Here is a 13,143-nt window from a genome sequence, read left to right as displayed (position 1 = left end):
TAGGAGAACATCAAAAGAAAGCAGTGCTTTAGGTAGATCAGCTACTTGTAACTCCAGTCCCCACCTTCATCTTGGACCTAATACACCTTGCACTAAGGAAAGGTACAATGACTACCATGTTTAACAAGTCTGGCAAAAAAGAATCTAGACTGGCAAAAAAGGATCCAGACTATCTGTGGCCATGCAAAGATGAGAAGCAGCCACTGTAAGTAAATGGAGTGACTGTACAGGACTTGGAGGGTCTTTAGGGGACAGAAGGGAGGAGGCAGGGCTTAAAGAGTGAGAAAAGCAGGGCTGTAAGGGAAACTGACGCTAGAACCCACCACAGCCTCTCTTTCTGGCCACACTTCTGTAGGTGTTATTGCAGCTTGGTAGAGGCTGAATGTAGGGATTCTCCTGTTGGATGCACAGATGTGATTAGCACCACTGGTTTTAGGTGCTTTTAGGTTGGAGCACACCTGATCAGTTGATCAAACTTTAGTTTGCTTTCTCCCCAGATGCTATATTTTGTGTTATGCTCTGGGACCAAGCAAGTTTCTTTAAATCTAGTTCTGGAGGAAGTACAGGAACTGCACATTTACCTCTGTTTTTTTAAAGTGAAAAAGTTATGGGAGGAGCAATGGCTGTAGAAATTGCACGCTGTAAGTCAATTCTTAAGCGGCGAAGGTAGAGCCTGTTTCTCTATCCTTTAAGTGATCCTTTCATATATTTAGCTTTTGACCAAGGGCCTAATCTTCCCTAGTAAAATGCCTATTAAAATAAATTAGTAGCTGAATAAACAGTGGCTCAGTTTGCACATAACTGTAAGCCAAAATTATAAAGAATGAGGCAGGATGCAGCCTGATCATTCCCACTGCAGGTGGGAGCAGCTAAAATTACGGCCCTTCTGTCCATGATTTGCTTACCATGATGAGGGGTTGCTTACCATGATGAGTCCATTGAGCAGGGGGTTGGACTTGATGGCCTTGTAGGCCCCTTCCAACTCTGCTATTCTATGATTCTATGTGTGAACCTGGAATTTGGGCTTGTCTCTCTCTCAACAAGCCAGAGTCCTAACCCATGGTTTGTTGCTGGATTGAAACTCTGGCTTGGGCCAGAGTTCTAGATTCACATTGTAAACAAACCATAGATGAATGATCCTTGGGTTGTTAAGCTGCTCCCTCTTGCAGCAAGGGACTACAGCTCCCAGCATCCCTAGCACAATCACACTGCTCCCAAATGAGAAACCATTACATGTGAACTTGCTCAATCTCATAGCAGTCTCCCTCATCTAAAGTGACAATTTTAATTGTAAGAATGAAGCGTATCATGGCCTAAAAGTGCAATCCTATACATGTCTACTCTAAAATCTCTAAAATGGTCTTCCCATACCTGTGAGGGAATTTTTGGTTCAGTCAATAATTGCCCATTTGACCTCGATTTATTAATAAGCTTCCAGAATTGCTGGGAGTCTCTACTTTGGGCTGCCACCAGGAGATCATTCCATTGTGAACTAATATAAATTGACTTTTTATTATTTAATAATTTCTTGTAATTACTTCGTAGTTGACAATAAGAATAAATTAATCTGGGAGCTTGTGTCTTGCAGGCTATTCTTGCCGCTGCTTGTAATTTGGATTTGATCATTTTGCACTCCCTGTCATACCACTCAGGAAAGTTGGATTTCTGTGATTCTGAAAAAGCTTCTTTAGGGAATAAGGGTTCTAATGCCTGTAAGATTTCAGAGAACTGTGAAATTAAATCTTTATGTTCTGACATATGGGTAATTTTACTATGTAGTTGTAGACATTTCTCATCATAGAGTATCCCCAGCAATTGGTGTTCCGTTTGCACAGACCATCTGATTCTTTTAGGAAGAATACAGTTGGAGATGTTCTTAGAACTTTCTTCCTGTGTTGGGCATATCTTAGAAGTCATTAGAAGTGATAAATACATTGGAAAATGGTCGCTCTCTGGATGGCAAATTACTTCAAATCCTTTTATGTGTGGAATTAAATCGGGGGAGACAACAACGTAATCTATAACACTTCCTCCCCAACCAGCAAAAAAAGTTATTTTGCCGGGTCTGTCATTAGGATGGTTGCCATTAAGAATATACAAGTTAAATTTCAAAATTATGCTGTAGAAGGCTTTCCCATATTCATTGATCACACTATCCTTTGATTCTCTACCTGCATTTAAGGGAGAAATTTGAGACTGTAGGTTATCCATATTGAGGTTGCTCATAAGGCACTCCTCATTTGACCCTATACGGGCATTTAAATCTCCCATCAGAATTATAGATGCACCTTAATTTATAAAATCCAGTTGTTCAATAAATGTCTCCAAATCCCCCCATATATTTTCAGATTTATATTTAGAATTCTTAGGTGGAATATAAATGTTTATCAGGTAAAAATTAGTTTTGGTGATCAAGTTGGCTATAGTAATACATTGAAAATTGGGATTAGCTCCGCTTATCTCAGCACATTTGATATTGTAATTAGCTGCTACATAAGTAATTAAACCTCCACTTGGCCTGCCATATTTTGCCATCTTACATGCAGGTTTCAACCAATGGTTGAATCCATCAAGGCTAACGTTAGTATATTTGGAACAGATCCAAGTTTCCTGTAAACTGGTAATAGCGTATTTCTTTAAAAAGCTGGCTATCTTCTTATCATGAATCTTATTTGCCCATCCAGCCACATTCCATGAGAGCATTCCATAGTGCGGGTCAACATAGGTAGCTGGATTGAATATAGTAGATTGCTGTAGGCTTTTGGCCGATACTACAACCTCTTCAGTTGATTCAAGCTGGTTATGTAATTGAGAAGGATAATTATTTCCTGTTTCCTTGAACTGTCATATAGAGTTATTTACTCCGCACCCAACATCAACATCTACACCAGGCAGGTGATCGCTATCTACTTCTATTATGATATCATCCATTTCAGGGTGGCACCTGATATTTGGATTCCAACCTGCCTGTACCAACTTAGCTGGTTGGGCCGGGCTCAAAGGGCATGGGTCCATGGGCGCTAACTCATCTGGATCTAAGTATCTCATTGCCACCCAAGCGGGAGTGGAGCATGCTTGATTGTTTATTGGAAGTTGGGAGGGATGAATGACTGATCCTAATGGATGGGTATCCCGTTCTACAGCTTCCTTTAGTGAGTTTATTTCCGCCAAAACCGCTATTTGGCAACCACTTTTTGCGGGCTGAATAGGGTCTCTCAAACTTCCCCTCTCCTCATGGTAGATGTCCTCTGTTTCAGCTATATTTCCTCCTCTAACTAAGTTTACAGTCCATTCCTGAGCCAACCCACCTGCTACATTTCCCACAAGATTGAAAAATGGTGTGTTTATTTCAATCTTGGCTCTATCTGATCTGGCAACTTCAGTTTGTTGGGATTCAGTATCGGCATTTTCACACATATTCCTGTAGTTTAAATTGGGATTATCTAAAGTTACCTGATTTCTTTCCCAACTATCTGTATCTACATCCAGCTCTTTCAAATTTACCTGCCAATCTTCATCCTGGTTTGGAGGTGGTAATGGTTCTGGCAATTTGACCAAATTAATGAGATCATCTTCACTCACTATTTCACTGGTGGGAGCTGTGTTGGACTTACACGTCCCACCTTTGCAGAGACCTAGCAGGGATAGGGGATGTGACAGGTTTTTAAAATATCTAGCTACTGTTATGCCCAGAGACAATATTTCCAGTCTCTTATCATATATCTTTTTAGCTATAATACTATCCTTGAAGGTCACCACGGCACGCGCGTGGGTGTAGTTATAAAACAAATATTCCACCTTCACAATTTTAGTTGGAGTAAGCAAATCAGTAGAACTGGATTTTAAGATTTTAATTAGATGCAATTTGCGATCATTCTGCGGGAGCATACCTCTTGGTTTTGGATAGCCACAAAACACTAAGGTGTGAGCAAATAATCTTAGCTCCCAGTTCACATTGGGCTTTGGCTGTATAAATTGTTGAGGTGGCTGGTTTCTCTTCCTGTTGGTGCTCATTAAGGCATCAGCCCATGGATCTTGTCCGACTTTGACTTTAGTGTTTTCTGCAGAGGTGACATTATGATGTGTAACAATGGCAACCTTATGGCTTCTTAGCTCTGGGATCTTTCTCTCAGAACTGGATGTTTTTTTATTACGTCTAGGCTTCTCTTCTAGCTGGTAAATAAGTTGTTATAGTTCATCTTACTTGCTGTTTTTTTGGCTTTTTTGAGATTCTTAATATTTTTACTCTTTTTTTTTTGTTTAATGGTTTATTCTTATTTTCCCTCCGATGTGTTTTTTCCTTTTCAGAGTAACTCTTTATTTTCACATTTAGAGAGTTTATTTCACCAGAGATACCATCCGAGGGGGTTATAACATCTAAATCAGCTTGTTTGCTTGTGATTTTCGATATCTTATTTAACTCAATTAATATTGTGAGCAGCTCATGGGATTCATATAAAAAAGCTTTTATCAATTTCATTTCTTCTAAGATATCCTTAACCCATTGAAACAGTGAGTTACTATCCTCCTCCTCACTGTGATCGATTGCGTTTAAGGGGAGGTCATTCTCTAGTTGAGTATGATGCTGTGCCAGCTCATCTATCTGCATTAGCATAAATTCATCCAGTACCTTCCCTCCCTCCACCTGTTTTGCCCTACTGGCTGCAGCTGCATTTTCTGCAGCCTCCATCTCCATTGCCAAATTAGTAGAGCACTCTTCTGAGCCCAATGCATACGTGGAGCATCTGTGGTCAATAGACCAGTCTAAGCTAGGCTCAGGGGGTGACAGGGGTATAACCTCATTATCTGCTCCTCCTTCTTTAGGGGAGAAGAAGCTGGTAATTTTCTTTTGTCCCCTTTTCTTTTTGCCTAATGAATTCCCAAGGCTTAAGGGAATACCCTGTTCCTTATATCGCTGTCTAGTGAAGACCATTATATCAGGCTATAAGTTAGACGGAATTGGATAGATCAAATTAATTCACAAATGCAGTTATACTATTAAACAACTAGAGACCAAAAGGAGGGGGGATGTCTTTTGTCCAAAGCAATGCAAAAGCAAAAATCTTCATAAAACCAGATAAAAACTAAGTAGAAATAGAAGTCGCCACTCCCCAGAGTCAGGACTCCTTCTGTCAGCAGGTTCTTGTGTAGTTCACATATGACTCCAAATTACCCAAATGGGTTTCTCAGGTCCAGGGAAATCTGGGGTGGTCACAGCAGACACTTTTTCCTACTGGATCCGTGACGTCGTTAGTCACTTTCTTCTTTTTGAAGACAAAATATTTATGTTCTTTAGATAAGTATTCTTATCCTGAGCTGCAACTGTGTGAACAACGTGGAAGTGGGAGAACCGCCCCACTCCGCCGGTATGGGGGAGGGCGATACTTTCTCTTTGCTTTTAAGGACAATAACACGGGAGCAGCAACTCCTTATGGAACAGCTCACCCTGGTATCGTTTAACATACAGAGATTGTAGACCTTTTGCGGAGAAGAGATCTAGGCATAAAATTCAAAATATAAACACGGACTAATAGACTAGCAGCTGTGGTTTCTCAAGGTTCTATCGGTGGACGTTTGCAATGAGTCAGCTAAATTTGACCTTGAGACAGCCAGCATTCCGCTTCAGAGCACATACGTTAGCCGAAGATAAATATAATATGCGATTCAAAAGCTTGAAGGTTGATAAAACAGTTGAAACAGTTAAAATTTAGTTACGGTAAACAGCCCAAGGAGTCAGATAGCCAAACAAGTGCGTCCTCTGCCACCTCCACCGGAACCGGAACCCCTTCCAACTCTGCTATTCTATGATTCTATGTGTGAACCTGGAATTTGGGCTTGTCTCTCCCTCAACAAGCCAGAGTCCTAACCCATGGTTTGTTGCTGGATTGAAACTCTGGCTTGGGCCAGAGTTCTAGATTCACATTGTAAACAAACCATAGATGAATGATCCTTGGGTTGTTAAGCTGCTCCCTCTTGCAGCAAGGGACTACAGCTCCCAGCATCCCTAGCACAATCACACTGCTCCCAAATGAGAAACCATTACATGTGAACTTGCTCAATCTCATAGCAGTCTCCCTCATCTAAAGTGACAATTTTAATTGTAAGAATGAAGCGTATCATGGCCTAAAAGTGCAATCCTATACATGTCTACTCAGAAGGAAGCCCCATTAAGTTTAATTGGGCTTACTCTCAGGTAAGTAGACATAGGATTGCAGGTTAAAAGACTTAAATCGGAAGGATTTTAGCTGGCAAAATCACCTTTTGGAAATTTTGTTTCCAAATCGCATTTGTTTCAACAGGTAATTCAAACTAAGACCTGTGTAGAAGGCTGACCTTGCTAAGCAGAGAAGTTGGCAAGGACATTGTTATTTGATGAAAAATGCATGGTACAGTTAAGCTTACATGATTGAACTAATCAACAATGTGTGGCTTTCATATTGAGTTGTAGGCCTTAATTTGTAGACTTCAGCCAGAGTTTCTTTGGCAGCCAGTAAGGAGGAGACAACACAAGGTTCTAATCTGACAATCATTTCAAGCACAGTAACCAATTCAACTGCACTGCATTTGTTAAGTCTCTGTGATAAATTGCAAACAGCTTTAGCAAGACTAGTTCAATTAAAAAATTGGAATGTACATAAAATAAAATGATTGTTCAAAAGTTCTTCTGAACCATAAAACAAAATAACAATTATAGCCAAACAACATCAAAGGGATTTACCTAAAACTGCAACTAGAACAATGGAATTGAAGGAATGCTCTGAGGTAATAACATGGATATATGACATTAAGGTAGTGACAGGTTGGCATATTGACACACCAAGATTAACCTGCCTACCTGTAAGGTACTGTGGCTTGCGGAACCACCTGTTTTAGCTGATTTCTTGGGACTGCAAAAATATGGTTGTCAAGGAGATACAACAGACCAGACTGTGTTTAAAATAATGTATCACAAATTGTGAAAGCCTCCCTTAAGATCACAGATGCAGGCTTGATGCATTCTCTGTCCCTCCCAATATTATTAAGATGCTTTTTGTGTAGGTGTCACAGAAGTTGCAGCAATTCATCATGTCTCAGTCATGGCTCTAATTTTTTTTTGTATTGAAATTAATTACACTGTAAACTAAGCATTGTCCTGCTTAATGCACAAAAAATAGCTTCCTAAGGCTAATAGTTTTTAATGGGGCATGGAAGCGCCCCTTTCGTTAAGGTGAGTTGCAATATCTATCTATACGAAGTTCCACTATTATAACCCTCAGTATTCTGTAGCTTATAAAAATTACAGCTGAGTTTATAATCTGAAATGTAGATCAACTAGTCTACAAATGTGTAAAATTTTAAACTGATCTGATTAAAATTGCCGCAGGTACAAAATTGCTGAAAATATAGCTTTGTTCCTCCAATTTTCAGTATGGCATATCATATATTTCTTTCAAATTTTGATGAAAAATGCTGATGCAGCTTATTCAGAGTTGTTGAGCAGGAGTGCCTTTCATTGGTTATGTGAAATTCTGAGCTGACGTTCAAAGGTTGTTAAAGGTTTTCTGCCCCATTAAAGCCTATGGCAGCAACTGTTGGCAAAGTTATGTCATGCATACTCAGTTTCAATCTGAGGATAGAATGCTGCCAGTACTCCAATGTTTCCAAAGCATTTTACAGAAGAAATCTACTATATTCTGTTTTACTGCCTATTCCTTTAATTATGGAATGTGACCTCACAAGGATATACAGCTTGTGACTTTAGCATGGGGGTTTAGGGGACTTTAACCCCTAGGTTTTTCCACTCACTACATCCATAACCACTTCACATTCTATAACCACACCCTCCCCCCACACCCTAATTTCCTGAGAATAAAACTACAGGTTAATTTAAAGATATGGCTAGGTTTTTTCAAAAGTAAGTGTATGGGGTCTAATATGTGTGTATCAATACATATTGCGTATGGGACCTGAAAGTAAATGCATGGGAGCTGATATTAGAACAAAAGAGAATACACAGATATGGGTTACCTTTGAAAAAAAGAGGGGGGAAAGTGGAAACCGTTTATTGATTGTTGAATTTAATATATAAGATTTTACTATATCCTAATATGAACTGTTATCTTCTTTAGATTCCTGCTGAAAGTTTGCCAGCCAACCCAGCCAAGGGCCATGGTGGCTAGGTATGCTGGGAGCTGTAGTCCAACACAATATTGGTTTACATTAACAAAGCAATCTAATATGAATTGAAGCATGTGATAGTCTAGTTTCCAAAAACAGAATTCTGACTGAAGTACTCACTCCATTTGACTCAGGCATTGCTCATATTCTGCAGGCAAAATAACCCTGTTTCCTGATTTTATTTTGTCTTTGCTCCTATGAGGAAAACAATAGTAATTTAACAATTATTAAGTATTCAGTAGTGTGCACACACTTCATATGTGTATACATGCACATATATATGCATCAGAACAACAAAGGTAGTTGTGTTGACTATAACGGGGGGGGGGAATCAAAATCCATATTAGTATATCTTTTTTAGGCCAACAAAAAGATCACAAAAGATATGCAAAAATTGCTGTACCAGGTTTTTAAAAAGTGAGTTGAAGCCAAATGAAGTAGTTTTACTAGTACCTGGATGGGATGACAAAGGTTAGATGTGTGTGTTTAGACAAACACAGATGCACACACGTGTTTGTAGTTCATAGATATAGTATGTATGTTCTACAGCTGATTTTTTTTTTTTTACACTGGTTTCTTTACCATGATGGTAACATTCCAATGCTAACAGTTCAATTTTATAAAATTATGGGGCTGAAGTAGAATTATTATTCAGAAGTAGAAATCTGTGGCAGAAGTTTCGCATAAGTTCAGAACCTCCTTATTGCTTCACATCTTTTCCCAGTAAAATCACATAAAACCACCTGTCAGTACGCCCTGTGTGTTTTCCCGCCTCTCTAGAACATTTTACAACTAGCTGTACCCGGCCACGCGTTGCTGTGGCTCAGTGAGGTTAAATGAAAAAGAAAGAAAAGACAAAGCGGATGTTTGTAATATGTTTAATTTCACAATGCGTGTGGATATACAATATTTTTTGTTGTTCCATTGTCTGTGTAGATATAGAGATTGTCTGGTTTGCCGACTCTAGAACAGCAACATATAATTGTCCATGTGAGAACCAATCCGTGTCTAGATCTAAACCGCACAATTCTAAAGATTGGCTCTGAGCTTTGTTGATGGTGATTGCAAACGCCAATCAAATTGGGAATTGCAATCTCTTAAATTGTAATGGCATATCCGTTGGAATCATAGGAATGCCAGGAATGAGGACATCTTCACCTTTGAAAGGTCCTGTCAAGATTGTTGCTTCTACAACGTTGCTCAGTAATTTTTTTACTGCAAGCCGCATGCCGTTGCAAAGCTTTGGCTGGTTGATATTTCGCAACATGATAATTGGCACGCTGATTTTCAATTGCAGTACGTGCCGTGGGATCCCTGGCAGATCGAGTGAATTCAAAAATTCTGTTGGATAATTAACCGCTTCATCTGCTTCCACAACAGTGTCGACGGACTTGTATGTGACTGCCTCGCTTTGAATGTTAGACTGAATAATATTGTTAAGTTCGTAGACGTTTCTGTTCTTGGCTGCAAGAATAGCTCATTCACTCAGCCAATCGTGATTCTTATAATTGGTTTGAATATTGGGAAATACTTTTTCAACCAATTCTTCTTTTGACATCACTAAATTGCAGAAGTTATGAGGCAATGAAATTTGTCCTGAGGTCAGATCAACCGGCACCTTTCCGTTCCCAATTTCCAGCAATTGACGTGAGAATATCTCAGCTTGATCGATCGTTTTGCAGCTGGACACGCATATTTGTAGTTAATTTTAACGTCTTGTCGTGTCTCCATAAAGTAGAGTATTTCAGGCAAGCATTTATTTCATCCGCTGATGTTGATCTAGGAATTACAGGTAATGTTTGCATGAAATCTCCTGCAAGCAATATTATTGCGTTTCCAAATGGTCTGATGTTTCCTGGCAAATCTTGCAATGATCGATCAAGAGCCTTGAGGGATTTTTTGTGTGCCATTGTGCATTCATCCCAAACAATAAGTTTGCATTTTTGCAATACTTTTCCCATGCCGGATGCTTTGGAAATGTTGCACGTGGGAGTTTCAATGAATTGCATATTCAATGGCAATTTCAAAGCGGAATGAGCAGTTCTTCCACCTTGTAGCAATGTTGCAGCTATTCCGGACGACACAAGAGTTAAGGCTATGTCATTTTGGGATCGAATTGTTGCCAGAATCAATCTAATTAGGAACGTTTTACCAGTTACTCCTGGCGCATCTAAGAAGATTTTTCCAACCCCGTTATTTACAGTTTGCATTATTTGATCGTAATTGTGATTTTGCTCAAGCATTAGCTTAGGAATATTTGATTGCACATACGACAAAAGATCACCCGTGTTGTAATTTTGTTCACGACGCAATTCTACATCGAACAAAGCAGGAGCAGATCAATTCGGTGATGGCATTCCCAATTGATTGAGAACTTTGTTTGCGATTTCTAAGCACAAATCTTCAATCATTATCAACGCTTCATTGTAGATTTCTGCTGTGAAATCCATGTTCATATTTGAATTTTCGTTGCGTATTCGACGGAAAATACCTTCAGCCATGTCCGATTTATATTTCTCCCATAACTCTGTTGGAGATGAAGGAGAGCAGGCAGTCAATATGATTGCAAACAATGCACGAATTTGATTTGGCTGTGACGTGTTGCACCCGTCATTAATGCATACATCCCAGTGTCGGTCGTTCTCCAATAAATTCAGAGCTTGACATGCACTGCAGAAAGTGGCATGTGTAACGCCGTTGACAATTCTCAATTGCTGGAAAGACGTTGGACCGGGCACATTTACCAACAGCATGCGAAGAAAGAAGCATTCATCTTGATTGGGATGCACGGTGTACAGTCTGCCTATCGTAGTTTCTTTGAATTTGCCAGGTTGTCCGTCAACTCGTTCTCCTTGTTTGCGTCGTTCTAATGTTTTTCTACTTGCATTCCATGTGTAATACGTAGGCACTTCCAAATACAGCAGTGTTTTTGCAAACGCGTCATTTAAACATAAGGTGAAGAAAGCAGTTAATGTTGTAGCCAGTGGATTCAGGGCTATTTGTTGTACATTTGCAGCTGTGAAATAAACGTGTCCATTTTCTAGATGTACTGCTAAGTGAACAACAGCTGGACTTCGTTCATGTATGGGAAATGAAAGAATTCGCCATACAGATTCATTGCTGCTTATGTATCTTCCAGCCTGATACTGTGTGATTTCATCGATATGTATGGCCACATTCCTATCACTTCTTTCTGGTTGCACGCCAAAAACTGCCATGTCGCTGCCTTTATTCACGTACTTACAAATGTATTTGATCGATTTAACGGAGTTACAGTATTCCGTGTTTATGTGCGCTTTGTATGTTTTTGATAGCAAAGGCGAATATGGAACAACCCACCGGTTATCTACTTCGATGTAACCGTTTCGCATTTGTATGGTTGCTAATTTACCACCATCTTCTGCTGATCTTCTTCTGTATAAAGGATATCCATCGTTTCCTGTAACTGTGGTGGATACTAATGCTCGAGGATATCGCTTAGAGCATTTTCCGTCTATCATGCATGGTGGATGTGGATTCAGTGTACTGCAAGGTCCATGTATCATATTTTTCATTACAACTTCATGCAAATCCTTATCGACGTCGGCATCGAGTATTTCAGCGCATATTACATCGTCGATTTCATTTGAAGTGATTTTGTTAAAGAGCCAGATTAGTATATGTGCGTGTGGCAATCCTCTCTTTTGCCATTCCACTGAGTACATCCAGCAGCGCACAGACCCAGCGTGCATAGGAGCGCACAGACCCAGCGTGCATAGGAGAGAAGGCAGAGGCAGTGGATTGGCCTACTGGTTGGTGATGTCACAATGACTTCTCTCCTATTTGCATTAGTGGCTTGAAGGAGGCCTCTGGGCTTTTATATACCCTATTTCTTCGATTCTAAGACACACTTTTGTCCCCATCTATAATATAGTTACATAAAAACGCGCGTATTCGAATGCAACGTTGTGTCAAAATTTCAAAGCAATCGGTGAAGAACTTTCGGAGATTTTAGATTAGGAACAAATGAACATTTACATTTTTATTTAGAAGAGATAGAAGATAGAAGATAGCTAATGTGTTTAGATTGAGGAGTAACAGGCAAATTTCTAGCCACATATGGATCTCTGCCAACCATATCTGGATCACTGCCAACCACTGTCTATATAGATTCAGTGCCCCAGTATCTAGTGTCACCAGGTGCAAAATGAACAGGGCTCTTGCACCTTTAATAGTTGAGCAGAAGAAGGAATTTCAGTAGATGTCGCTTGTCAAGCTCCCTCTTCTACAAAACTATTAAAGGTGCAGTAGTCCTGTCCTGTTTGTCCTCATTCCCTTGTGTGTCTGAAACAAATTCTGAAAAGGCAATCCTATACACGTCTGCTCACTGAATGCAATGGAACCTAGGTAAGTACATATAGGATTGTAGCCTAAATCACATAGAATATATACAAATTGGACATTTATTCTGGCATTATAGAATTTATATAAAGTAATCCTGCCAGCACCATTCTAGATTATAGAGCAGTTAAAACCTAAAGATTGCATTTCAGCTGGTTAAAAATCTTTTGTTAATTTGATGTGTGTTGGACTTCTATACTATCAGAAGTAAGGATGGCTCAGTTCAATGGAACTTACAGGTAACTATGCATAACATTCAGTAATGACTTAATTGTAATATTTTATTAGTGATTTGCTTTGTTTTGGATATCTGCATTTTATGGTAAAGTTTTTAACTAAAGCATTAGCTTCTTTAAGCATGATTTATATATCTTTTAGTTACCTAGCTATGGATTATATAGTGCTGGTATTAACATTTAAAGCCCTAAATGGCTTGGGGTCAGGTTATCTGAAGGAACGCCTCCTCCCATATGTACCTGCCCGGACCCTAAGGTCATCCTCAGGGGTCCTTCTCTGCGAGCCCCTGCCAAAGGAAGATGAGGCAGGTGGCTACCAGGAGGAGGGCCTTCTCTGTTGTGGCACCCCGGCGGTGGAATGAGCTCCCTA

At 39.7% G+C, this 13,143-nt stretch overlaps 1 protein-coding gene across 1 annotated transcript in view; it reads left to right on the top strand.

Moving 5' to 3' along the window:
* Positions 1-13,143, top strand: part of IMPA2 (inositol monophosphatase 2) — a 288,143-nt gene that overhangs the window by 38,892 nt on the left and 236,108 nt on the right. The window lies entirely within an intron of this gene.

The sequence above is a fragment of the Elgaria multicarinata genome, chromosome 7, assembly GCF_023053635.1.
Source record: "Elgaria multicarinata webbii isolate HBS135686 ecotype San Diego chromosome 7, rElgMul1.1.pri, whole genome shotgun sequence".
In the NCBI taxonomy this organism is placed as follows: domain Eukaryota; kingdom Metazoa; phylum Chordata; class Lepidosauria; order Squamata; family Anguidae; genus Elgaria; species Elgaria multicarinata.
The sequence above is the reverse complement of the archived record's forward strand: the minus strand, read 5'-3'. Positions and strand labels throughout refer to the sequence as shown.